The 23,704-nt window shown below is 43.8% G+C and overlaps 1 long non-coding RNA gene across 6 annotated transcripts; it reads left to right on the forward strand.

Annotated features, from left to right (window-relative positions):
- The first annotated feature begins 499 nt into the window (after positions 1 to 499).
- LOC120614383 (uncharacterized) lies at positions 500 to 22,582 on the forward strand. Of its 6 annotated transcripts, XR_005655952.1 has the most exons (6): positions 500 to 3,145; positions 4,383 to 5,364; positions 12,023 to 12,074; positions 12,872 to 13,043; positions 17,090 to 17,283; positions 19,062 to 22,582. It is a non-coding gene; the product is annotated as an uncharacterized LOC120614383 (long non-coding RNA). The 6 variants fall into 6 exon arrangements; XR_005655954.1 differs by lacking the exons at positions 12,023 to 12,074; positions 12,872 to 13,043 and having other exon boundaries at positions 501 to 3,145; positions 19,062 to 22,581; XR_005655955.1 differs by lacking the exons at positions 4,383 to 5,364; positions 12,872 to 13,043 and having other exon boundaries at positions 519 to 2,786; positions 19,062 to 22,580.
- The last annotated feature ends 1,122 nt before the right edge of the window (positions 22,583 to 23,704 follow it).

The following is a 23,704-nucleotide window of genomic DNA, read 5'->3' on the forward strand; positions in this document are numbered from 1 at the left end:
GTCCGCGTGGCCTCCTCGCTCACCTCCTTCGAGTTTCCGCGTCCTTGATCCCTTCTCAGTGACGTCTACCTGGCCACTCTCTGAACCGAGACCCCCCTGGACCTGCACCTGCCCGCTCCCCCGCCTGGCTCCGCCCCTCCTTTTCTCCCGAGGACCATTTAATGTACCAGATACTCTACTTTTTGTAGATGATCTGTTATGTAGACACACCTCATTTGTCTACATAACAAAAATTGGCTATTTATGTTGTTTGAGTCTACTAAGAGGGCGTGGATCATCGTTTTATTGGCCTACCCTCAATGCCTGGAACAGTGCTTGGTGCAGAGAAATGCTCAGGGACCGTGCGAGGAAAGAATGGACAGGGCTGAGACCAGGAGATGGGACAAGGAGGACGGGCGAGGTCATTGGACCGATGTTTCAGGCCACCCTTGGCGGCCCAAGCTGGCAGCTGGCAGAGTATAACGGGGGGCTGGGTAAGCGGGGCAGGGCGGGGAAATCCGAAGCAGCAAGGATCACAGTGTTCACCTGCAGAGCAAGTTAACGTTTAGCCATCATATTTAAAACTCCAGAACTGTGAATAACGGTATCAGCTCTTGGGGAGGAGGCTTCGGCGCGCACTTGGCGGGCGGTGGCAGCGAGCGGGCCGCTGGAGCTGCCGTTCAGAGCGAATGCGACCCGCGCTGATTCCGAGCCTGTGTAATGACGAGCCGTTCCGCCAGGGAGGTGCGCAGACTGTTCGAGGACCCATCTATTTTCAGACGATCCAATTTTTTTTTTGCACGATCCAAACCTACAAATCTCATGCGTCAAAGGTGATGGGTTTCAGACAGAGATCAGAGAGGAAGGGGAAGCGGGGAACCAAGAATGTGACCAGAGCTCAACAAAGGGCACGGGAAGAAGGGGACTGGGGAAGATGCCCCCCCCCCGCTGAGGAAAGGCGACAGTCTGGGCCTGCCCCAGAGAAGATGACCCTGTGTGAAGGCCGCAGGGGAGGAAGCGCACAGGGAGGAGGCCGTTCTGGGAAGTGAGGACACGGCCAGGGGAGAGCAACAAGCTCAATTATAGAAAGAGCCGCAGGCAGATCGGCTGGAGGAGGGAGTGTTTGGAATTTGAGACCGTGAGCAGGCCAGAAGTGGGGGAGTCAGAGAGGACAAGGAGAGAGAAACCTTGGGGGCAGCCAGAGGAGGAGTGAACTCCACGTCCAGAGCGAGCTCCCGGAACGGGAGAGCGTGCGAGGCCACAGACAGAGCTAACGGCGAACTTGAGAAATAAAGCCAAACAAAACCAAAACGAAGGAAAAGGAAAGGAAGAGAAAACAGGCCGCGTACCTTCAGTGAGAGGAATGGGAAGCCCTCAACTGTGTGGAATTCGTTTGATCACGTGGGTCGTTAATTCTTTCTGGGGGTCATGCATTTGCATATGGAATATGTAAACACCTCAAGAGGGTCAACTGCAGAGAAATAAGGCCCAGGACGGGGAAAGGGTGTCTGAGTTAGAGCCCCATGAGGTTCACCTAAGGATTCGGAGGGGTGTGACCCTAGAGAACCTGGAAAGTGGGCTCACCGGGAGTCCGTTACCTGACGGCTGTTGGTGCCACTTGGGAAAAACTCACAACGCTTATCCTCTGTGGGATACGAGGCTTGAGCAGTGGGCTAGACTAGCCTACTGTTTGTCTTAAAGAAGAAAGCATCTCTTCTGGTTGACGGTGACAGTAGGTAGCACTGGGGTCCCCAGGAACTGTGGAAGGTGGCCTCTCTGTGTCTTAGGCCTTGGCAGGGGGCTTCCCTTAACAATAATCACTTAAGGACAGCAACAGCTAGCATTTATTGGGGGTCCCATCTCAGTACTGTGCTAAGCTCTTGAATGTAGACCATCTTCATTATTTGTGGATTCTATATTCACCTACTTGCTAAAATTTGTTTGTGACTCCAAAATTAGTACTCACAGAGCTTTTGTGGTCTTCACAGACAAGTACAGAGCAGAGAGAAATTTGAGTCCCCTGACACGCATGTGTGATCCCGGCTGAGGTCCAACGGGGTGACTCACTGTGTCTTCAAGTTTCGCCTCTCATGCCGTAAACAAGTGTCCTTCTTGGGGTCTATGCGGTGCCATGGTTTTCACAGTTTCGTGCTTTTTGTTGGTGATCTCACTGTTTGAAGTGGCCCCCAAGTGTAATGTGACAGTACTGTCTCATGTTTCTGAGCACAAAAAAGCTGTGATCTGCTCTAGGGGGAAAATATACGTGTTAGATAAGCTTTGTTCCAGCCTGAGTTAGGGTGCCGTTGGCTATGAGTTTGATATTAACGAATCAATCCTATATACTAAATAAGGGGTCTTTAAACAGAAACACATATAAAACAAGGTTAAATATTGACCAATTGGCAAAAATGTGACCGAGACTCTCAAGAACCTGGCTTTGAAGCCCCCCTAGGATGGTGGATCGGTTTTGGCTTGTTCGGCGTTGATGGTGATTTACAGGACAGAACCACCAGAAATAGTAAGAACCGACTCTATATTATTTCACGTAATAGTCACAATTCCAGAAAGTAATCTTATTTTTTAATAATAAAAAAAAAAATTAAGAGAGGTTAAATGTTGCGTTCCAAGCTTCCCCAATGGCAAGCAAGGAGGAGCCAGCTCTGACCTTGGAGCCCCAGCTCACGGTGACCTCGCACGATGCAGGGAGGGCTTCATTCATGAGCAGCCGTGCCGTGCCGTGGCCCCAGGACACTCCTCGAGCTGTTTAATGGGGATTTAAAGCAGAAATGAAATTTCTGAAATCACAGGTAGAGAAAAAACCAGGAAAATGCTCTTTGTTATTGTTGCTATGAACTGTTTATATTCCCGAATGCTATGGCCTGGGGGCCGTGGGGCTCCTTGAGGCTCTGACCAGGTTTGGAAGAGGATAAAACGCTATGCACGTATGTAGTACCCTAGGAGAACGCTGGGCGGGAGCAGGAAATTCTAGTTGTAGTCCTGATTCTGCCAGTAACTTGCTTCCAACCTTTGAGAAAGCCCTCTTCATAGCCTTATACCATTGCTGCTCTACCTGCGAAATGAAAGTTTTGGGCGGATGATTCTCTCCGCTCCATGTTTTTATGATCTGAAAGCTGCAAAGCTCTGTATGGCTTCTAACTGGGTGACCGTAAGTCCTATCTTGCCTGGAACAGGCTTGATCTACACTTTTTGTCTTGCCATAATTATTAATAACATCTTTCGCTCTCAAGAATGTGCCAATTTGGACAATAAATTATATAGCTGCCTTGTGCTTAAGCACGATTGTTTCTTGTGTTTTCTTGGCTGGGTCAGATGCAAGACTGTTGGCCCTGGTCTTGTTAGTGGAGACCAGCTGTGTTTTCTGGACACAGTGGGTTCTTGGTGTCTGGGTGTTGAGCTACTTGGTTCCTGGTCCACCTAACCTGGCTCTTGATTCTCACTTTGGATCGTTATTAGAAAGTGTCCTTCTGCTAAAGCTGGGAAACAACTCTGTTTGCTTTTTGTCTCCCCAAAAGGAAATCGTACCAGCCAGACAGTAAAAAGGGGAAAGTCTTTAGTCCAGAGAAAAAATAGTTTGATACAGCACTGCTGATTCAAGGACATAGTCCTTGTCATATTAGATTTGGTGCTTTCCTTCATCAAATTGACTGTAATCGTAATGTAATTATGTCCACACTTATTGAAAGTAACGAAATTTAATTTTGAAATACAGAAATAAAAAAAACTAGACTGAGAAGTGAAATGTTGAAACCAAAACTTCCGGCAGTTTTTTGAGTCTCTACAAACATCCTGTTGTTTGTCTTTCTAAACATACTGTTTCATCCTCTTGCTGTCGTGTAAGAAAGTCACATGAATTACTATGCAAAAAATATCTTCAGTGTTAAAACATCATATTCTCCCTCTTCCATTCAAATTCAATAGAAATAAAGCACAAAAAAAGAAAATAGTTATGTCTATTGTTATTCTTTCTAGTAGGTTGAAATGCGCTACATAATTTTATTACACGATTGCTAATTTGCTTAGCAAAGCATTTCTCTTCCTACATAGTGAAATACAAACTTTAGCACAGGCCAGATTAAATAATCTTCGACTTTCTGAATATAGTTTGGAAAATTAAATGATTAATTAGTCTAATTTTCTAATCTGTGTTTCTGAACCAAACTCTCCTTATTTAACTTTCTAGGTAATCTAAGTTATTTAACTTTCTGGGTCATCTTCAGTTATTCAACCCAGAAAGTATAATCTGTTAACGATTAAACAGATATCACCAAACTGGTATTTTAATTGAAATACTGTTTCTGCATGCTGCTCACAGGCTAGAAACAAATAATTTCTCGGTTGCAATTCCTTGCTTCCTGGAAAGAACTATTTTTTTTTTTTTTCAGAAAGAAGTGTTGGGGGAGAAGCTGTATATTTTGCAAACCTGATTGACAAACTTGTGTCTGCTATTAGAACCTTTTGGGACGATACCGAGATGGGGTGGTTATTGGCTAAAAGATCATATTCCTTGGAACTTGCCAACCAGAACTTCGGATGAAAAGCTGTGCCCTTGATGGTCTAAAACAATGATGTTGAAGCTGCCCCATGTCCTTGCCTCTGAAATTCTTGCTTTGTGGTCAGGAAATGACCCGAGGCAGGCCCAGAGCCTGGGGGGTTCTGCTGGTTTATGCCCTAACGAGGAAGAAACCAGCAGCAGCTTGTATCTGGTTCAGTTTTGAGTTTAAAATAGCATCTGCTCGCTGTCTTTGCCAAAAAAAGGGGCATTTTGATCATACGAGCCAACAGCAAAAGGCATTTTGCATTTTATAAAAACAAAACAACAACGACAAAAAACCTGTTTGTTGCTGGTTTCTTACAGTTTCCACAATTATCTGAATTTGAAATGCTGAATGTTGTTAGGACATTTTTACTTTGTTTCTGAGACACGTGTTAAGTAAAAACCTTTTATGATGTTGGGCCTTTAGGCTTAGTCTGTTTTCTGTTAATAATCCTTCTTATTTGATTATGAAAAGAATAAAACAAAACAACTGTTGCCTCTTTGCCTGGCGTCTGGTTCAAGATATTTGACTTTGAAATGCTGGCCTAAGGAGAAGATTCTGCGGTTGCTATTTGCTGAGCCGGGAACAATGGAGGTTGCTGTGTTCGTTGGACTCAGGTACCCCTGTCACCGTTTCCTCTCCAGCTGTGTTCTCATACTTTGAAAGTCTCGCGAACACAGACCTCACTTTGGGCATGACCGCGTGCATAGTTTCACCTTCCTCTTTCATCCAAGATTTGCGGGAAAATCAAAAGTCACGTGGTAATCAGCTCACATCATGAACTACGGGCAAAGATTGAGCCAGCCGCTACTGGGGACACCGATCACGGGTAAGACCGAGTCACACAAATGAGGTAGGCGATGACCCAGGCTCAGAGCCAAGAAGGCCGTAGGCTTGAGGTGATGCTGGGAGTGATCAGTTAACACCCCACAAACTCTGCTTTGGGGTCAGAGAAGCTATTTTTTCTCTTTGGATTTTCTGCTCTGAGCGGGTGTCTTTGGGCCCGTCTCTCCTGGGAGTAGGGGATCATAGGTGTTCGCCCTTGACGGGAGTAGGCTCACAGGTGATAGGACTCTTGAAGAGCTTTCCCCTGCATAACTTTCATTTTCTCACGGTTAGAAACAAAACTAAACAATTTAAGTAATTGTGTTTAATGGAAATCAAGAAAGAAAAAACGGTGACTGTGAAGTCATGGACCGTAATGCTCACACATATACGGGAAGATTCTGAGAACGGAGAACATCCTGTGCAAGGAAATAATAAAGCAAGTCCCCCAACATTCTGATGAACCTAAATATATTTAAAGTAACAAAAATGCGAAGAGGGCCCTTTTGAAGTCACAAAATCTGCAGATGAAGCAAAGAACCGATTTCGATTTTATTGAAATAAAAGGAGATTTATTTGTCTGTGGGCATCAGCGCCAAACCAGGTCTAAGCAGGAGTTTGCAGCAGAGAAAGGAAACGTTTATTTAAGGAAATGGCGCCAAGGTGAGCTAGTGCTCAAAGGCTGGCTCCCAGATGCCCCTAGGGAATGGGTTATGCAGGGGCAAGATTATTAGCCATGGCGGCTGAGGGAGTTCGGGTCGTGGGCCATGCCAATGGTCAGGGTTAGAGTACGAGGCAGCTGGTCATTGATCAAGACCTGAGGTCAGTCATGGCGTCATTCTGTCTGGTCTCGAGGGGAGGTGGCCTGTGGGATCGTTCCTCCTTCATGGGTGTGGGGCTGAAACGCAGCTGAAGTCAAGATGTTATCTTTGGTTTGACCGAAACTGTCTGTGGTCAACAGACCTGAGGCTTTGTTCCTATGACTGTTTGATGCTGCCCAAAATCTGATGTCCGAAGGGCGTAATGATTAAGGGAGTGGGCGCGCAGGTGTGTGAAGGTGGAGGGAGAAGCCAAGAAAAGAAGCGAGTACAAGGCCAGTGTGAAGCCAGGACAAAGCGAAGAGCCAAAGGCATTTTAAACAAGTGAAGATTTGCACGGTCACAGCCGTGCGCTCACCGTGAGGCGCTGAACACAGGGCGCAGGGAGGGGGTTCACCAGGTGAGTTTAGTGGGTTGGCAAGGTCGGAATGAAATGACCAAGGTGGGGAGCCCAGGGGAAAAGAGACAGGTTTTCTCTTCCTCATTTAAAAAAAAGAAGTTTGAAATGTCCCAAAGGATGAGCAAAGGGCTTTCCTTCAAAAGAGAAGGAGCTGTTCCTGAGACGGAGCAGGTGGAAGGATGGAAGCTGGTCGCCTTCTCGCAGGAAGGACGGGGCTGGAGAAACCGCGGAGAGAATTTCATCCAGCTGTTGGAGGTCTCACAGGACAAGGACGTGAGACTTGACTCATCGGCAGGTCCACGTGATGAACTGAAAATGGCCCCGAGGAGAAGAGAAAGGATTGGTCTTTTTTTTTTTTTTTGGCAATAAATAATGACATAACTGTTGAAATGTGATAAAGAGATTGATAAAGATCACATTATATTTAGGCGTATTCCTTCAAATTTTCTTCTCTATGATATTGTGCCTTATACAGGTGAAATAATTCAATATGACAATGAATGCTTTTCGCTAACAATTTTTTTTATTTTAAAAAGCATAATTATCTCTTTTCTTGCTTCTGTCGGTTTGTTCCTGATTGAGGAAGGCCCGTCTGTAGACCCTTTGTCCCCGTAGGAGGAGACAGCAGTGTTTACATGGTGGCATGCACTGTATTTTGAGATTTAGTGCACACGTCATATGACTGGCTTTGAACGTCTATACCAATTGAGTGATGGCAAATGGCAAATGTTAAACCCTAGAAACAACAAATAATCACTGAGATCATCGTAAGGGAGAGAAGACAAGCTTTGGAGCCAGAAGGATCTGGGCTCAAAGCCCAGCTGCAGGGTAACCAGCTGTGTCACCTGTAACTGCTGTGAGCAGGTTCCCATCTGCATTAGCTGTAATTTCTAATACGCTGTACTGTTGTAGGAATTAGATATAATATATGCAAACTGCTAACATGGTGCCTCACAGAGCTTTGGGGCCTTAGGGCTCATTGCTGCTATTACAGAATACCGTGAGACCATTTCCAGGAGTATGAATGTTAGATGCATGGAGTATCTTAAACCCAGTGATTTAAAAAAAAAATCCCTCCGACCATCTAAAGTCATAACACAGCAAACCTGAAAATGGTTGTTGGAAATACTAAGAACTACAAAATTTCTGTCCAAACTAAAAAAATATTTTTGGCCTCGCCTCGAGTGACTGACTGTCCTGTTTCGCCCCAAACTGAAGGAGTCGCTAGAATGTGGGACTTTCGGTACGAAACCTGGGAAAGTCCCAGGCAAACCAGGATGAGTTAGTCACCCTAGCCCCGCCTCACAGTTGTCTGGCCTTTTTGCTACAACTGGGATTCTCTTGGACTGGCAGCTTTACTTGGAAATCGATTAGAAATGCAAATCCTTGGGTCCCAACCCACACCTTCTGAGTCAGAAACCCGGGCCTGGGCCCAGCAGTCTGGGTTTAAATAAGTTCTCCAAATGATTTTAAGCCATGCAGCATGCTAAAGTTTGACGAACATTGCTCTACAATACGTCGCTTATATCAGACTAAGATATTTTGTGAAGAAGAATAGAAAGACACAATGTATTGAGCCTATTTTAATTTCAGACTAAGATATTTTGTGAAGAAGAATAGAAAGACACAGTGTATTGAGCCTATTTTAATTTCTTTTTAAGACACGAGTCAGCGTTTTCATGGCTGGTAGTCCCATTACGAAAAATTCAAGTTGTCTATCATTTAATTGCTGAGCTCCAACAGCGAAGAATGAGAAACGAGAAAGAAAATGACACACTGAGGCTAGGATAATACTGCAGCTCAGGAAATTACACCCGTTGAGGTTCTGAGGGGAGATGGGTAAGGAGAGTTGAGTTATGCAAACTAAAATGTGGGTTATAGTCTAACAGCTACTAACAGTCTAACACCTACCTTTGCCAGGTGTCACGCACTCAGCGTCCCGAACTGGGACTAGGGCAGGAAGTGTGTGGGTAGGGCTACATGATATTTCTGGAAGGAAACAGCCAGGAGCCTCCCAAACTAATGCCATGTTAGTCCCTTCAGCAATCATACCAGTCAGGGCCTCGGAAAGGCTTAGGTTCCTTTTGCAAAGGAAACCAGGGGAATTTTCGTAATACCTGCTCACTATTATTAAAGTATGACTTGAAATATTTGAATGTCTAAGACACAGGACAATACAACAATTTATTTTATCCTATAATATTGAAATCTTCACACCAAGCCCCTCAGCAGCTAACAGGGTTTCCTCGGTGAGGGGTTATCTCTTTTTGTGGGGAGTGGGATGGGGGGAGGAAGAAACAGCCAAATACTATCACACCGATGAGTGGAAATGACTGGCGGAATGGGCCGCTAAACTCTAATTGTCACCACTGTTCCCGTAGGGAGTCTGGGAATGTTAGCGGAAGACGAAGGTGACACCACTTGATTATTTTCCATCGATTGCCTTAATGTTTGCATAAAATATGATATAAGCACGTGTCATCATTAGATTTGCCACAGATCCTAATTCTTCCTCCAATACGAGGCCTAACCATGCCTTTCTTTCCCAAGAAGAACTATCTTTGACCAGGTATAAAATCAGCCGTGGCTTCCTCCATTAACCCTTCCTCCTCAACCCACTGCCGAGTCCTAGAGGTCAAGTCCTCATCTTGCTAAACCCAGGACTCACAAAGGCCAACGTTTCTGCTAGCGTGTACTAATTTTTGTCTTAGTTGAAAGTATATCTTTTCTATTATGCTCTCGAAATGTTGGATAAATTTAACTCGAAATGAAATATGATGCCACTAGCTTTGTACCTGCTTATGAGTTGTAGGTCTTTCTGTCTGATTCCAGTAAGCTAAGCCACATTTTAGGCAGGTGACATTCAATGACAATACCGCCCCAGCAAATTGGTTTAATTAGCAAGGTGGTCATTTAAATAGATGGCAGATAACCTTTACACGGTCTCCCATTATTTTTCATTAATTACCAAATAAAACTAGATATTGAAGCTTATTCATAATGGAATAAGGAACTCACACTTGAAACACTGTGCATTAAAGATACCTGTAGCTTATTCCTCTCTTTAAAAAAAATGCAAATGGCATCTTTACTTTATTTCAAACCCCAGCCCTGATGGCCGTCCAAACGTTAGGGCAGACATAACCTTTGAGCCACTATAGGAAGGACAGGTAAACATTGAGTTAGCAATCTTTAAAATCAGGAATAGGAGTACAAAGGGATAGGATTTGAAACTTCACGACCACTCCCTGTTTCTGTTCAATTCTCTTTTTTCTGCTCCCTAAACCAATGGGGGTGAGAGAAGGGCCACACTTCTGCGGCTCTTTCTGAAAAGTAGAATTGAATTTGGGAAACAAAGATGGACCGAGGGTACGGAAGGAACAAGCCGGCGAGGATCTCTCCTGACAGACTCTTTTCCGGCATCAGCTCAGTGTGCCTAATCCCCCAGAATTCAAGGAAACACTCCGAGCTGCTTTTTGTTATTTCTCTCTTCCTAGTTCTGGGGCCAATGTGAAAAGAAATCTAAACGCGAAAGAAAGGCAGAAAATTCAACACCGAGCAAGTCCAGGCTGGAGAGGGCCAGCATTCGCCACGGTCTGCACCCAAGAGGGGGAACCAAAATGTCTGGCGTGATGCTCGGCTGGGACCTGCATCATGTCCCATTACTGCAGACGTCTCTGAACCCCAGTTTGGAGCCAGGAATCAAGAGGAACCCTCCCCGCACCTGCCCTACTGAGTTCTGCCTGCACGAAGCTCCATTCGACACTTTGTCCCATCCTGAGCCACAGCCTCTGTAACCCTGTCCTCCAGGTGCCCCGCCAGCAGCGTCTTCTGCATTGGCAGATAACCCCTGAAGTGCTGAGCCTAAAGGCAGAGCTGCAAGGAAGGATCTGCTCACTGGGCTGGCTACCTGTTGCTTCCAACGTCACATACCAGTTTGTCGCTTTCACTCCCAAAGGGAAGGAGAGCCCTCCTGCACATCAGTGAGAAATGTTCACTTCTCATTGGTCGATGGATTGTTTTTGCCATCTTTCTACACGAGAAGACATTGACTCGTGGGCCCTCTGGGGAAAGGCATTCACTGCTTCCGTGGGTTGAAATTTTAGCTGTCTCATCAGGACAAACGTGAAAGAATAGATTTATGAAATTTGGATGATAGTGAGTTTTCCTCAAGTCCGAAGATATTTTATTTCTGTCTCACTTTCTTTAAAAAATATAGAACACTGAATTGAAGCTGAAAGAGTAATTTTGAAGTGTGAACGGTTTAACTTATTGTACGTGTTCAAATTTCTATTTTGTGGCTCTTTTCAAGAGCCTAATCATTATAATCTAATCATGCAATTAAAAAATTATATACTGCTGAAAACAATTACACTAGATGCTTCCAATGGGATAAATTCATTTGGAAATTTAAGACACAAAGACCAAATCTACAGAAGATACGGGCTCAGTGACACTTTTATTTACACCAATTTAGTTTTATTGCCTGAATGTATGAAATATTATTAAAAAAATGAAATAAAATCTTTGCAATGAGGGATTACAGAATGGCAGATCTATTTATCTTTCTTTACTAAAAACAGTTCTTAAAAGTTGGATCGTGACTGAGAGGAGAAAAGGGTGAAGAAGCAGAAAGTCGCCAAGCACAGGGAGATTCACAGTCCCCCTCATCCCACCGCTGGACCAGTCCCATGAGGTGGGCGTTAGAGTCCCACTGTGAGGCTGGGGAAATGGAGGCTCGAGGAAATCGAGCACCAAGGCTGAAGAGACAGAGAGATGGAGATTAAACCATCATTTTTCTCACAGATGGGAAGGACTGGAAAATCCGGTGTCACACCTGTGAGCGAGTGGGCCTACCCGAGCTCCCACAGAACTAGAAGTTCTCGCCCTCCGGGTCCCTGTGGCAGTACCAGCGCGGGCCTCCCGTCCCCGGGGCCAAACACCGCTCCGGATAGTCACCCACAAATGTGACGAGACAAAGGAGTATGTTGAGGACAGGCGGGGAGGAGGCATCACACTGCGGAGCCGAGCGCATGGGTTCCTCTCCCAGACTCCCCCGCGGGACGGTCACTCCTCGTCCTCTGGGGAGAGGTGAGTGAAGGAGGTGGAGAAGCAGGGGTGTCCCCCGCCCCGCCCTTCTCCTCCTTAAAAGAGGAGTGGAAACCTCTTCCCTTCTAAGGGGACATGAAGAATAAAGGTATACCGTTTGCATGAAAGCAAAGCCCTTACGACACTGTCCCCGGGGACTGAGGCCCACGTGCCGCTGCCAGTTTGTGCCAGCAGAGACTCTTTCGTTTCCTTTTCTCCATGCCAGGGGTGACAGTGTGGCTGGGTGGTTCAAGGCTTGGGTACTGGATCGCCGGCCTGGGTTTGGATACTGGTTCTGCTAGCTATAGGAGCTTTAGCGACTTTCTGAATCTCTCTCGATCTCCTTTTTCTCAAAGATAAAAATGGCATCTCCCCAGGGGCAGTTGCGAGGACAGTGACAAACACTGGGTATGTATTTTACATGTTACCTGCTATCATCCTGGTCGTAATTTCTTCTAAGCAGACTCTCCGGCAAGCACAGGATGAATGAATTGTAGGAGCTCATTTAAGCGCTGAGAGGTCATCGGTCACAGCATTTCACCCTTTGGTAGATAAGAAGAAAGGGGTGAGGAGTTTAGACTAGGGAACACAAAAGGAGGGTGAGCCTGTTTGCCAAACACCCCGAAAGGGGAGCGCGTCCACATTCTCCACCCCTCCCCCATGTTAGAGTTTCCTTTCTAACTTCCCTTTTCCCCGACCCCTTCTCCCTCCTCTGCTCCTTCTTTCTCCTCCCTTCCATTTTCTGTTCTTTCTGTCTTTTCTTTTCTAGAAAGCAGAATTCTAAACGTGATAACCGTTCACTTCATCCAGCTCCGCAAAGCAAATGTTCTCGGCAGCGCCTTCATCATTGAATTGTTATAGGATCAACATGTAAAGCCTTTCTCTGGGAAAAGCTAAACTCTAAACAAAGCAAAACAAAAAAAAAATTAGAAGGAAAGTTTCAGGCTAGTTTCATCCTTTTGAAGAGATGGGAAGGAGGGGGCTTTGTGCAGGGGACACACAGGGAGGCCCAGTGTGGCCGAGCCTGGCAGACACTCTGATGTTAGGTCTTGGTTTGAATCCAGACTAGACAATCATTACTTTCTAAACCTTGAGAGTTTTGGCCCAGAAAAGTCTATGCGAAGAGGTATTCGTCTGGAAAGAATTTATGATTTCATAGAACTAGAGAAGAGTAAAGTTTCAACGGGTACCTCTCCTGTCTGTAGAACATCTGGTTCCAGCTGTTTTGGGCCACTCCGAGCCGTGTGTACGAGGAGCCAGTTAAAATCCGTGCTCCGCTGGCCAGTGCTTAAACTCCAGGAGAGGCGCTGGGAGCAGCCCGAGGGGTCCAGCTCTTCACCACTGCAGGCTCTGACGTCAGCCTCTGGAAGACTGCTTGTAAGTAGGTAGTAAGCTTGACCATTAAAAAATAATTTATCCTTTAATAATGTACCTAGTGTAAAACTTAGTGACTCTCTCTACATAATATACTGTATTATACTGTATTATACAGTATATTATGTAGAGAGAGTCACTGTATTATATACATATAATACAGTATGTTATATACAGTCTGTTAATACAGTATAATACTGTATAATACAGTATATTATGTAGAGAGAGTCACTGTATTATATACATATAATACAGTATGTTATATATTATAATGTGCAGTATATTATATATGTACATTATGTAATACAGTTAATATATTGTATTATATCATTGAAATTTGCTGAGGGAGTAGAACTTAAATGTTCTCACCGAAAAAAAGTATTCTTGATCAGCAAATATTCTTGACCAGGGAAATAGCGTATTAATTTATCATAAAAGCATAAATGACCAGACATGATCTCTGCGTTTCCTTGGCTATTATACTTTGCCTAGTTTCTCAGGAACACATATGTGAAAGAGAGGAAGAGACCAATTACTATTTAATGCCCTAGATGTGAGAAACAGAGAGGACCAAGTAACTTTTAACAATCACCTTCCGTACGCTAGCTGCTTTACACATGTTACCTCAGTTGATGCCTATGACCACTTTATAAAGTATTTTTTTTACTCCCATTTTAAATGAGGACACCATGGACCATAGCATTTTGTTAAAACATGATAGCCGAGCAACCAGAAAGTGCTGGGGCCAGGATGTGAACTCACGTCTCGTTGATGCCATAGCCCCTGTGCGTCCCAGTGTAAAATGGTTCTCCCAAAAGCGGGATGAAATCTGGACTCTGGTCCTGAGCTTAGATTTCCCGAATCAAAGAACCGCTTTCCATAATCCAGAGTAAAAACTCTTCCATTTGCTACTGTTGAGCTATGTGCGAAATCTCCAGGCTGGGCTCAGTGGTCCTGTGTCTGCGTGGGCTGCTGCGGCTGGGGCGACTAACAGCTTCCTGAGGTCCTCCAGGGCCAGTGCCTTCCTGAAGTCTGCTCTTTCATCCGCAGCCCTAACCCAGCCGTAGCCACATCCGGGTTCTCCTCACCACCCCAGTAGTCATCACCCTTTCGTTTGAAACGAGATCATCCCATCTCTGGTCACTGTGCCCTGGCTCCCCAGTCACCCTTCTCACCCGCTGCCCGCAGTCCAGCTGCTTAAAGTCCTGAGCTGTCTTAACTCTCTGGACTGTCTTAACTCTCTTCGTCCTCTTCAATAACACCGTTCGCAAGCTCCTCAGTGCGTTCGTTCCGAAGGCTGCTTTCACGAACGACGGAAACGTATTCTCAAGGAGTCTAAAATCAAGGCATCGACAGGGCCGTCGCTTGCTCTGAAGGGCGGAGAGAAGCTTGCCTGGCCTGTTCCTAGTTTCTGGAGGTTCCCGGTAAACCTTGGCCTGTAGCTGCATCTCTCCGGCCCTTCTCTCTTCCTTGTGTCTCTGTCTTTCTTCTTACAATGACATAAGTCGTTGGATTTACTGCTCACTCTAACCCAGTACGACCTGGTCTCAACTAATTACTTCTGCAAAGGTGCTATTTCTAAATAAGGCTACATTCTGAGGTTCCAAGAGGACATGAATTGGTGGGGGGAGGGTGGCATTATTCAACCCAGAATGCTCAGGGACCTGACCGACCCTCATTCCCTGCCCAGATTTAGCAGAGAGGGTCACCTGGTGGTGACAGCGCTGAGAGCCACAAATTGTTGCTTGTCCTGGATTCCAAGATGGCTCAGAAAGACCCTAGAAAGCCACATAAGTATGAAGGTCTGTTCCTTACTGTGGCGTTTTTTTGGATATTTGCTGGGCTCCTTGCTTGTTATGAAGCAGGTAATAAATAGGCTTAACTCACTTTGAAGGCAAGAACATACTTTGTAATCTGATAGATGCGGTTCCTTATACTTTAAAGCAATAGAAAAAAAAATGCCCTGAAGAATTTGAAAATAGGCATAAAGCGTGTATGGAAGTCAAAGAAGAAACACATCAGTTTAACAGATAATAGAAATTGCTTCTTAAAAACCGCCCTAAGAAAGATAACGAACTATAAATTGTGCCTGCCAAAATACAGTTCTCATGGACGATCATGCACCTGACGCTCTTTTTCCCAATTGAAAACGAATCAGGGATTGAAGTCACTTGAAAGAAAGATTTTTTAAAAATTCAGTTACATATATGTAAATTATAGCAGCTCCACCCACTTTCGTATACAATACCAACTGAATTCTCACAAGCTGGCCAACACATGTCTATAGACAAAATCAAGGTTTTGCACTATGATCTGCAGCTGAGTTATAGTGGAGACAAAGCAAGGACACTTTGCTTATTATCGTCCATGAAGCCAAACTGGATTTACAGCTCAACACAGCAGCCACAAGAACATGGAGAGCAGATGGGGAATGTGGATGGACGAAAATTACCTCGATTCAAATAAACCTTAAGAGGATTGCTGGACATAATTATTATAATAGCCTTAAAAAGATCACTTCACCAAATGTTTTTATCCGAAAAAGAGTAAATCAGATTGGTAACCATCTGAGAAACTCTACTTCTGCTATATTGACCTTTTTTCCATGAGGATGGGAGGACTCAGGATGAGTGGACAGGGGGCTGGTGACGACCCATCTGAATCTACAGATTTGTAAAGAGGTGGGAGAGGCAGGTATTGCCAAAAAGGCAGACAGCATGAACACCTTGAAGGCTATTTTCAAATGAGGCAGGACTTAGACTGTTGAGCTTGTCTAGAAGGCTTCATTAATGCCTTAAAGCATGTTTGTCAGGAAGCCCTGTAGGAGATTAATTAACAGCATGAACTTGAGAACCAGACAAATTTGCGAATGAGTCTCTCCTATGTCTCTATGAGTAAAGAAATTATTTCCCCTACATTTCATCATATTGAAGTCAGAGTTTATGAGAGTATTTATTAAATAAAGTTAGCATATGGCTTTAACATGATAATGCAGAATTCAGTGGCAGCTCTAGTAAAATAAACAATCTAATTACGTCAAAATTGGACCTTACCTGAAGTAGGGTGATTGGTTTTCATTTTCTATAATATGTGAGCACCTGCGAAACTGGCAAATGTCAAGACGTTTCTTAGAAAATTTTATAAAAAGAATCAGTAGAGGGAGTTTAGATTGAGTTGCTATATAGCCTATCAATTTGGTCTTTCTAGTCTAAGTCCTTGGGTTTCAGATTTATGAATTCTTATAAGGTTATGTAAATGGATGCCTGTATGTGTGTACATTTTGAAAAAGAGATGGTTCGTAACTTTCATCAAATTTTTAAAGAGTTTCATAACCCTGAAAACATAAAGAATCATTACTGTACATGAAGAAATGGATTCCAAGTGGAATTCTTTAATTAGAGTCTTCTTAGTAGAGCATAAAGGTATTTATAATAGGTATTAGTAAATTTCCAAGTGATAGAAATTGCTAAATATGCCCTGTATTATTACTATTCAATTCTTTTTGTATTTCTGGAAACGTGAATCTCCAAGTTCATCTAAGACAAATTTGACCCCCGCTTCCACCACATCCTCAAAATTTCTCTTTTTCCCTTAGCTTTTTAGGACTTATATGAGATTATTAATAGACCATAATTTTTATTGTGGCTTCCTGTTAAATGGTCTGTTTCTTTCTCTATGTTGCATACTGAACGCATTTAATGGAAAAATGTGAAGCGCTATATTATTCAGGGGTGTCTGTGGTGTCCCCCCCGCCTGTCTTTCTCCTTGTTCTTTTGTTGATCGGAAACAGTTTTCGTGCCATCTCTGCTAGCGCTCTCAAAAGACCTCTTTCAAGAGCGATCATAAAGAAAATAAATGATAGATGTGTGGCTTGTTTTCACACACACACACACACACACACACACACACACACACACACACACACACATTTCCATGAAATTTCATCATTGTTAAATGTAATCTCTGGGAACCTGCAAGCATCGCATAAAACTTATGGAAATGTAATTGATTCTTCTGGTTAATTAACATTGTTCTTTAATATTTTCAAGGTCAACTATAGGACAGTTTATATTTCTAAGAAACAGAGCGCATACTGCCAGAAGCTTAAGAATCTATTGAGAACAATCTAAGGAGTTTAAAGAGAGGCGGCAGGTGGAGTCGAACCGGGTTTTCAGGTACATCGATGACCGCAGATGAGTCACCACATTGTGCAACTATTTTCTTAGATGTCCACATCCAGCAGGTAAATTTTAACAGTGCACCTAGGCTTCTTTGTTTCTTGGATGTCACTCGATGGTAACCAAATGAATGAAACAGTAATGCGTAAATCAGATGCAAGGGTATTTATCTGTCAGAGCAGACTACATCTATCAATGTCTGTTATACTTGTGTCTTCTACCTTTAATATCCACTTCCTGGAATCTGGGAAACAAAAATAATTGATAGTCGAGAGCTGAGCATAGGATTCTAACAGAGTAACCCAGCTATGGGAGAATTTCTAAGGAACGGGCTGGATCCCACCACACACTCTGCTCTTGGGGTGATTTTCTAACTGCCTGGTGAGGCTTGAGCCAGGTGTCCTGCATTTGTAAACCGGATCTGCACTGCCTTGTAAGGAACCCTCAGGTGAGATATTCGGCCTTTCCGAGCCTCCTTTGCCTCAACTCTTAGTAGAAGAAATGATAGTATCTTCCTCGTAAGAGTATTGTAAGGTTGAATTAAGAATGAATGGAAAGAACTTAGCACTGTGTTGATGCGTAGTTAATCATTTCTGTCTGTCGGCCCCTTTGTTTAATTACTCTCTTACCCTCGCATGTTTTATTTTTCTTCCTTTCCTTCATTCTTAAACTACATCCAATTTGTTTTTCCTTAAAAATGAGAGATAAATAAACATATATCTGAGAAATACTTCACATTGTTTCTTTGTGTCTGGATCTCATTCTGTTTCACGTTACTATATGCGAATTGAATTCATTGCCTCTGACTGTTACATAGCACACGAGCTATATTTTACATATCTATTTACTTAGTGATGGGAGGAGGTGGCTCCAAACTCTTCGCTGCTCCCAAACATCCCTGTGAGAAACAAATAGGTACATGGCTCCTCGCGAATGTGTACAAGCTCTTCTCTGGGGTATGTTTCCAGGGACAACATTCCTGTTCATAATTGCTTACCCTTACATATGGTAAAACTAGAAGGACAGCACATACTTTTATACACTTTTCCAGTAGGGTAGGGAGGGACATGGGATTGGAGATGGGACAAGAGGAGAAAAGTAATAAATCAAGGGCCTTCCTCAGATGAATGCTAGTAGTAGTGTACCTTGGTCTGATGCGTGATCGATTCAGTCCTATGTACCTGAGGCCCTTGAAAATGAAATAAAAATGAAGTAAAAAATAATATGGCTTAATGCATTATCAGAATAAATACAATGCCTACTAACCTTAGTGTTCCCATCTGTGCTCAGGATGAATGTGCTGAGAACCAGGATGTCAGACCCCTAAGACTCTATTAAGATGCTGCAGAAATCAAAGATGATGCCTGCGAGGCCCTTAAAAACTTAAGTTTTAGGCTCTCTGTGAACAATTCAAAATTATTACTCCGTACAGATAACGTTCGAAATTTTATTTATAGATCTCTTTGCTAATCCACCCTGGCAATGGCCGGGACTTAAATGGTCTCTTCGAGCTTTAGCTCTTGTTGATTCCCACTGAGCCTATAAAGATTTCTTGTGAGTGGACTGTGTTTTGACACTTTGACCACTTCATCCAATTAAAGAATGGAGGGTCTCACACTCAGGTCACATATCATTTGGTCACGCATATTAGCAAAAGGTACAGAATCAGGTGATTTGAAGTAAGCAGTACAAAAAAAAATCTGAAACCAGGGTTCAAGTGTTAGCTTAAATTTACACTCATAAATGGATATGACTTTAAAAAAAAGGAATAAAAGATTATTCAAGTTTTACCTATGCCAAAAAATCAAAATAATTACACTTTTCACTTTTTTGTCTTTCACAGGCCCAGTGCTAAATGACAAGTATAACAGCTTTTCGGAGCAGAATAAGGTGACTGTTACTTCAGGAACTGAGGAGAGATAGGCCTGGGAAAGTGATTGTAATGATTTTCTTCAGAACTGATAACAAGAATTAATAACATGAAAGAGAAGAATTTCGTGAGACATGTCTGCAGGCAGCTCGGTCCTTTAATTCAGAGCAGAATTGTTTTAATTTTTAATAGTTTAGGATGTAATAGATAAATTAATTAAATTAGTTCATGTTGTTCAAACAGTCATAGTATCAGTTATTTCCGGTAATGCAAAGCACAATAATTCTTTTCCTATTTAGGAGCCAGGAATAAGCAGTGGAGGAGCATAGTTAGAAGTAAACAGTACCACTAATTCGAAAAAACTATTTCCAGCTTATTGAATTGTTTTTTAATTTCCTCCTTTATCTCCTTTATTGTGTCTAAGATATTCGCATCGCTCAAATATGATCTTTATATGTTCTGCTTATAATATTAAATACACAAATTTTATTTTAGTAGTGCATACAGAAATGATCCCATGTAGTCTGGATAAAAGAGATTTAAAGTACAAGTTACAAAGGATTAATTTTATGTATAAATCCCATTTTTATTCAGTTAGCCAAGGAAGTTCCTCACTTGTAAAATCTTCACGAGAGTTAACTGTAAATATACCGGAGGCAAAGCTGGGGATTTGGGACAATAATTTATGATTAAATCCAATCTTTTAATCTAGCCTTCGAGAGTTGACTATGAAACCCCTGTCCTCAGAGCTTTGCCCCTTTTAATTATAATTCTTTGTATACTCATTGATTTAGGGAGCTGGAAGATTCACCTCCTAAAATAGGGCACTTCCTGAATGGGAATCTGTTTAAAAGAGTGTTTGACATATCATGTAGCTGCAACCCTTTCGACAGGCAGTAGCGATTGGTATAAAAACCAGCAGTTAAACCTCATATTCACCTCTGTTCTACATACAGCATATGCTTACATATTCTTATTGTATGTCTACAGTTTAACTCCATTTTCCAAATCTAACCTAGCCTGCTTCCTTCCTCTGGGGCAAGAAAAGCAACTTGTAAAGTCATCTGAGCATCATAACCCTCAGGTGGTATCTTCTGGGCTTAAAGGTTTGCCAGAGGTGCTGTGTGTTGGCTCACGCCACTCAACGGGAAGTCTGCACTGAACCCACATCTCTGATCACCTGTCGCCCTGAGGAATATTCACCCCGGAACATTCACCAGATTGTCTTAATTCACCTGTCTCCTGCTTTGTGTCACTCAGCCCTAAGGGAAGAGATTGAACTGGTTAAAATAGAGAGATACCTTAATTCTACAGTTAGAAGATTGGAATTTGACACAAAAATCTACTTGTTCTAGCTCCAGTGGTTCTGGTGAATATTAATAGAGGGAAAATATATTTTAAAAAATATGCTCCAGCAAATCTGTAGCATCTTTTTTATAAGCAAAGCATTGAACATCACCCACTTGCTGGCCACTGCTCCACCTTGAGTCATCTGAAGTCAATCACTGTCGTCCTAGGAGGATGGTGGAAAATGCCAGTGAAATCGGGAACTAATTCAACGACATGCTCATGTTCCATTCATTTAGCAAGTGGTTCTCTGAGGAGGGGAGCATTTCACGTATTCCTGACTGTACTAAATTAACTTAGAAGATTGAAGGATGACTTTGTTCTTTTCAGTTCTCAGCTGTCATCTTAGAGTTTTCTTGGTCACGAGAGGATCTGTGAACATTCAGGAAAGCCTAAATGAGCTATCGTTAGTTAGGCCACAGGGATTTAGAAGCTTGAGTGTATTCTGTGGCATTGGTGGGACTGCCTCTGTACAATTGATATCCCTAATTATCGGCAGCAGATAGCGCTGTCAGTGAATGAGCGACCTTCTCAGGTCCTTTCCCCAAGTAGACTTGTGCTATCACAGTTCAGAGGCAATCGCTGTCCATCAGCCCCAGGTCAGCCTGCAATGCCGGCGGCTTGGGCTTCAGAAAGACACTGGCTGGGGCCGAACACCTCATTTTCCTCCTCCGAGGCACAGTTACGTAAGAGAGAGGCTCTTCTAGGGCTTTAAATGCTTACGTAGTGCTGGAAGATACCATTGCCTGGATTTGGTACAGCTGGGAAGAAAAGGTTAGTCCAGGATGAGAGATGTCTGAGACTCAGCAGCTGAGGCGGAGAAGGAGGCCAAATCACAGAAAGACGAATAGCTCATGATCCCACTTACAGGGTGTATTTAAAATTGTCCAGCCCATAGAATCGGTGGCATGGTGGCTGCCAGGAGCGGGAGGAGGAAATGGGGTGTGATTAATCAACAGGCAGCAAGTTTCAGTTGTGCAAGAGAAATAAATTCTAGAGACCCGTGCAAGACTGTGCCACAGTCAGCAACACTCAGACTTTTGTTGAGAAGGTAGATCTCGTGTTAAGTATTCCTACCATAATAAAAAAAAAATACAGTGGAGTCAGATCTGTTGATAAGTATTTAGCAGATCGCAGGACCCAAGAATCCTTATTCAAGGCAGTCTAAAGCATGACGCAGGCCCTGGGGAACAGACAATAGAAAGAGAGACTTTTCACTTTGCAGAATAAGAATTCTCTGCCTTCAGAGAACACTGGATGCCTCTTTACCCCACACCCCTACACTGAAATGCTTTTCTCATTTGTAAAAACTGTGCTTTACCGTTTACCTGAAGGTTATAACTGTGACTCTACCTAATAACCCACATTTATGATTCCTTTTAGAAGAGCCACAGAGATGGCGATGGAGTGTAACACCTGAAATAATAGGATTTTACAGGAAATAATGTAAATGAAGCCTTTTGCCCTTAATGACCCATAATAAAATGCTCTTGTTACCAAGCTCTGCAGGCAAAGCCAGTGCGGGTTGCCATGGCAACGCCCAGCTGTGTCTCCGCTCTGTTGCTTAATGATCAGTGTGATGTCAGGCTCTTGAGATAACCACAAGCTTAGACAAATCTTTACAGCCACAGTGACAGTCCACTCGGGACTGCAGCCATGTCTGGGTGAGGGCTCCCGGGTTCAGGTATAATTAAAATACACGCAGACCTATGATTGGGAAGGTTTCAGCAGAGAACTAGGTCACCTTCGTCATTTTCTTCTCCACATGACTGCCCAGGAGGAAGCGAGCCAGGAACAGGGCAGCCACAGTGCCTTACTGAAGATGATGCTTCTCCTATGGGTGGGATGAGTGGCTGGTCCACACTGGTCCACACCACAAAGGACACCACAAAGACCTTTGGGTCCCTGCTTCCCAACTTCCCTTCGTCTACCTGCCTTCCAATGAGACCGAGTTCTAAATTCCACCAGTCATTCCTCTGACTGAGACAACAGGGCCAGGACCTTTTACCCAGCACACAGTTTTCGAAATTTGTTTATTATCTGGAGGACAAGACAGGCCCCGGGAAATCTGGCCTTTTTCTCTCTTTCTTTTCTTCTTTTCTGCCTCCCTCTTTCACGCTCTTAAAAGTGTTCATTAGGTACTTGTCATCTGCCGGGCAATTATCGGAAACATAAGGATGCGGAAGGCTCAAGCCCCGTCCTCTAGGAGCCCGCAGGTCATCGGAGCGCTCGTGGCATGCGAGCAAATGTGTAAGCGAGACAGAGGAGAGCACAGGGCACGGGCAGATCCATCCGACCCGAGGGGAGTAGGACGGGCTTGGAGAGGAAGCGAGGGTGGGTGAACTCTTGGAAGGAGGTCCGCGGGGCTGGGGCAGGGGCGAAGAAGGGATGCTGTGTGTAGAGACTGTGGCATGAAATAATCTCGTATGTTTGGGGAACCGCAAGCGATTCATGATGGCTGGAGCTTTGGCCATGAGGGCGGTCTGGGGAGAAATCGGATTGAGAGGTGGGTATGGAACCAGAGGCTAATGAGCTTTGACTTTACTTTGCAGGCAGGTAGGAGCTACTTCAGGCTTTAAGGAGGTCAGGCAGAGAATTATAGTTGCCATTTCGGAAGATTATCCTTCCAGCAGAGAACGGCATGACTGGAGAAGTCATGGGACAATTAGGATGTTATTAAAATAGTGTAACTATAGATGACATCTATTTTTTTTTTGATCTGTCTAGCCTGCTTTTTTGAAGAGAATTGCCCTGCCCTCAACCCCCGGTTCACCCACACAGGAGTGGACATAGGACCCAAACCCAGACCAACCACATCAGCACCCTAGCCCCAATTAACTGAGATCCATCCAGGTGGGCATGTAATCCAAGCAGCACTGACCAGACTTCTCCCAGGGCATTTTACATATGGCTCCTAAAAATAGGACTTCCTTCCTCCCTCCCCCACATGATGAAAGGATGTACCTTTTGGCTTTCGGAGGCCATCTTTCCTGTGACATGGAGAGGACCTCTGATCATTAAGCCAATACTTAGAGGAAAATGAGGAAAATGTACTGAAAGATGGGAAAACGGAGCTTTACGGATGTTGTTTGAGTCTCTAGGATCTGGGACCTAGCTCTAGCTGTGTCTGAATCCATCAGACAGATGGCCTTGCCAGTCACACACGCTGATACCTTCCTTTTTGACTGACCAAGTCGAGTTAGGTTTTTGTCACTTGCAATGAAATATTTCCCGACTAAGGACCCAGGTAAAAATGACGAGAACCTGAG

Source organism: Pteropus medius, unplaced genomic scaffold, assembly GCF_902729225.1.
Source record: "Pteropus medius unplaced genomic scaffold, Ma_sr-lr_union100, whole genome shotgun sequence".
Taxonomy (NCBI): Eukaryota; Metazoa; Chordata; class Mammalia; order Chiroptera; family Pteropodidae; genus Pteropus; species Pteropus medius.